Source organism: Austrofundulus limnaeus, unplaced genomic scaffold (genome assembly GCF_001266775.1).
Source record: "Austrofundulus limnaeus strain Quisiro unplaced genomic scaffold, Austrofundulus_limnaeus-1.0 Scaffold242, whole genome shotgun sequence".
Lineage (NCBI taxonomy): Eukaryota > Metazoa > Chordata > Actinopteri > Cyprinodontiformes > Rivulidae > Austrofundulus > Austrofundulus limnaeus.
Window position 1 is genome coordinate 287380 of NW_013952644.1, and position 4749 is coordinate 292128.

At 38.3% G+C, this 4749-nt stretch overlaps 1 protein-coding gene across 5 annotated transcripts in view; it reads right to left on the reverse strand.

Annotated features, from left to right (window-relative positions):
* LOC106525812 (receptor tyrosine-protein kinase erbB-4) overlaps nt 1-4749 on the reverse strand; it is a 513565-nt gene that overhangs the window by 116485 nt on the left and 392331 nt on the right. The window lies entirely within an intron of this gene.

A 4749-nucleotide genomic window follows, 5' to 3' on the forward strand; every position in this document is an offset into this window, starting at 1 on the left:
TAATAAGGATAATAAGGATAATAATGTGCTACTGTATATTGTGTCATCAATGCACATTATCATACAATAATGAAATTTGTGCTCTGCATTTGACCCATCATGCATGTAAGATGCACACAATTAAAGCAGCGGCCTGCTATGTGAGCGCCCAGGAGCAGTTAGGGATTAGATGTCTTAAGGACACCAGAACAAATGGGCGTGGCAGAGATTCAAAACTAAGATTTTCCAGTGCCAAGTCAGCTGCATTACTACTGCAAAACAGCTGAGAAAAAAAAATATTATACATATACATATACATATACATATTCATATATAGAAAACACAGGACTGGAGGCCAGAGGTTGAAGCTATGAGGTTGGATGTATTATTGGTACAACCCCACCTCCCTGGAGCACAGACTCTCAAAGAACATAACATATCTCACAAAAACAAGACATTTTAGACCCAATTTTGTTCAGTGGAAGTTAATTAATTCTCTTAGTCTATCTTTAGTTATGTTGATGGTACAATTCAATTGCCAGGAATAGCAGTGACATGGCAGTTCATCCCCGCATACTTTGTTGTTTCTGTGCAGGTAAAATGACTGTAACCCTAACCCTCAAAGGTTCTGTGTAGAAATTAGCCCAATTCTACTTTTTTGAAAAACATATCCTGTAATTATTGAATATTAATGCTATTTTAGGAGAAGTGGAACAGTGAGATGTGCAGCTTGTTTTTAGGAATTTTAGGGAGGTTAAAAATAAAGTGGAAGCAAGATGACCCCTTGGCGGTTCTAGCATTAAACATGATGCATCTCCCTGTTTAGGAGTGTGTGTGCTGCTCTAAGTGAAGGCAGGAGTTAGAACATTGCTATTCCAAACACCTCAACCATCAAAGAGAACACCAACCAGAACCATGGGCCACCCCCAGTGGAACCATAACAATCAATCCCGTTCATCCAGTCTTGCTGTTCTCTTCATTCGGTGAGTGACACACACATCCCTGGTGTGCCGCGTGGTGGGGGCCAGACCCTATGTCAACAGCAGAGCAGTCAATGGTGGACGTTAAGTTGAGCCTAATGAAGAGGCCTGTATTAGCTCCCATCGATCGATCTCTATCTCACACACACACACRCTGACGGCACTCATTAACTGGCTAATGATACCAACTGTAGTCGGGCCAAGACAAACTTTGRCAGGCCCCACTGCAGCGAGCTGCACCAGAAAACATGACACGTTGTCATAGTGGAACAAATACTGCAAATTAAATTAGCAACATAAACAACAGTGCCATAAAGATTTTTTTAAACAACTCATTGTTCCATCTGGTCTCTAGTTATAGTTCTGGCCACAAGTTTAACCCACCTCAGTGCATTTGTGTCATAAGGGAGCTGAATCAGGGCTTTCATGGCCAAGGAGTGAGATGAACGTGAAAGTGTTGCCTTGGAAACAGGAATGTCAGTGAGTCTGACTGAGACGGAGCTGAATTTACACAGATATGAGAAGAATCCAAGTTTGGAATAAATTACAGCTTTATAGGAGTCAAACTATGGGCTGTAGCCACATGTTTGGTCACTGTATAAATGTCTAAGTCTACCAGCATTTCTGTTTGTTGTCATCATCCCATACCTATTAAAATCCTAAAGAATATTATTTTGGGGTGAGTTTTGGCGATATTGATGCTTGCATCTGTATTTTTGGGTCTGTTTTTAGAAAAATATCGTGTAAACCATTGTTTAAATTTTCAATCTTAACTACATTTTACAGCTAAAAGGATTTTGCATGTGCCCTTTTTAAATCATGTAAAATCAACTATTTTGAGTTTTATGTCATGTTATAATGTTATACTCTCATAAAAAAACATGCCAAACGCCTTGCTTTGACTCATTCATGCATATTTGAGAAATCCTGCAGTGTTTTTAGGAAGCCATGCTGAGGAGCAAAACGACAGGTGGGGACCAGAAATGCCTTTTGGTACCAGAAACGCCCCTGGGACGTGTCTTTAAGCCAAATTTCCTCATGGCAGAGCGCACCCCCCCTCCCCTCTCCCCACACACCCCGCCCATGACTCCTGCAGGCTCTCGGGTGAAAGTGAAAGTGAAACTCAAACTGTCTGCTGAAATCCACTACTTCTCACTCAGTGAAGCTCTTTTCAGATTCAAAACACCTTTGGGGAAATGTATTTTCAGATGCCAAGTAAACTGCATCATAGCAGCGCCCCCTCCCCCCTATGAAATGGGCGAGACTGAAGCAGAAGGTGGTTCTTAAAGAGACAGAGGCCAATTTAAAGGCATCTGGAAGAGGACGTGATGAAAAGATAAGTTTATTTTCTATTTAAACACAACAGCATTTTAATAACAACTAAAGGTGACATAGATACTTTATTTTGGTATAATATTTAAATGTACGACTGAGAAACACATAATATCGCCCCTTTAAAGTCTGACATTTACTTTACCTAAGTATCAAAAGAACATTTCTGATACAAAATGTGCTCAAACGTTAAAAGTAAAAGTTGAGTAAAAGTGAGCAGTTAGAATTTCCAAAATGGCATTTATTTATCCCAACACCTATTTTTAAGGTAATGACTATAATTTTATATTCAAATGTTAATGTTGAAAAAAATTACTGATTTGTACTTCATTTCTTGCAGTGGTGGGCATAGTTTCACTAATTCAGTAACCAACTAAAAGAGAAACTACTTCTTATTTAGCAGATTAGCTATTTTTGCAAACTTTGGAAACCATTAGCGGACAGATTAGATTCTGCTAACTAATTTTCTGCTAATTTTAAGTCCATTAAAAAATTCACAAGTGTAAGAATTTTCTTTTTGTGTAATTTATCCCAAACGAATTAAAGACTATGCCCTCTTACAAGCTGTGCTGGATGTGTCGAACACCAGCATGGCTGTGCACATAGCATCTTTATCGGCTAAACTTCAAACTAAGGGCATCAAAAAGAAATAAAATAACATTTAACAACATTTATATAATGATTAAAAAAACTGGCGGCACCACGGCTAAGTTGGTAGAGCTGATGCCTCTCAGTAAGAAGGTCACCGGATCAAATCCYGGCTCGGGGATCTTTCTGGGTAGAATTTGCATGTTCTCTCTGTGCATACATGGGTTCTCTCCTCCACTCYGGCTTCCTCCCACAGACCARAAACATGAATGTTAGGTTAATTGGTAATTCTAAATTGTCCCTAGGTGTGAGTGAGAGTGAATTGTTGTTTGTCTTTACGTGTCCCTGTGATGGACTTGTGACCGGTCCAGGGTGTACCCCGCCCCTCACACAGTGACCGTTGGATGAGCAACAGTGACCCCCGTGACCTTGAAATGAAGAAGCGGGCATAGATAATGTATGGATGGATGGATAGATGGAATAAAAAAAACTGACCATGTAAAAAATATGGCAGAGAAAGTATTTGCCATTTGTTGTTTGATCAACTTTAAATGGTATTTAGAAAAATACAAACTCAATCAAAGAAATGCCTTTAATTTGAAAGGGGTAAACTGGAATTGTCACAAGTTAGACAGCGCTATAACTCTGGTTTGAATTGGCTGATTTGACACAAATGATCCCACCCACCTTCAAATTAARCCARTAGTTRTTAAACAACAAATTTGTGTCAGTCCCACCAATCTTSCACTGGAAGGAGATGAAGATGTGTGACACACTAACAGTCATCTCAGTGGTTAGTAGTTAGTGTTAGCTTCCACTTATTTTTAATCTGAGCTAAGATTCTTGTTTAGTKGATTAGTGKTTAGTGAACTTAACTTTTTGGTTAGCTGTGCTCACCACTGTTTCTCTCCATATGATAATCTTTGTCTAGCACTCTGGATAAAAGCTGGGGAGCAATTTGCATTCTTCCAAAGAATGCTAGGCCTTTYATTTGAATATTTATGTCAAAATTTAAAACGATAGCCTAGATTTGACCTTCAATTCTTGGACTTTGAACAGACCTCCTCCCTCTCTTTATTATGTCCATGACCTCATATAGAGAACAGCTAATCCTACTTCCTAACAACTCAAATCTAATTTTTAATACAGAGTTTGCATTAACTCACTGACAGGAAAGTTCACTGTAGATGGCGTTTATCAGCAAGTGCTGCACCAACATTTTAAACAGCTATTATGTTAAAATTTTCTTTAGCATTGTATGTCGATACAATAGAGGTCAGCTACCTCAGCTTTATGTCCACACACATTAATTAATTTGTTGACAATGCTCTAACTTTGGAGTGTATACCATTTGTAGAACATTTTTCTTTTTAAAACCCATTATTTTGCCAAAGGAGACTGGATCCATTGTGTAATTAAAATTATGTACTTTAAAGCAGATTCTAAGTTAMAAATAATGGAAGTCCCAATAAAAAAGCCTTGAATTAGAAAGACAACGTTCAGGAAAACTCTCATAGTTGTACAAACTGGAAATTTAAAACCTAGCACTCTTTGAAGGAATTCATGTTGCTTATTGTTTTAGACTGGGTTTTAGACTGGGGTCATTTCATGGGAAAATTTTACAGTTGTGGCCATTTTGGTGCGGTGTCATGAGGTATCATGCTCAAGGCATCAATTTTAGCTCAATATCTGAAAAACTRACTGGGTTATAAGCATTTTTGTGCCTTTTAGGCTCAGTYAGGTGTGACAGCCACCTCATATCAGAATGATTCCGAAAGTTAATTAATGATGTCAACTAACAACTACCATATTTATTCGTGTATAATACAATCTCATGTATAATATAATGCCCCCCTTTTTTAGCTTAAAA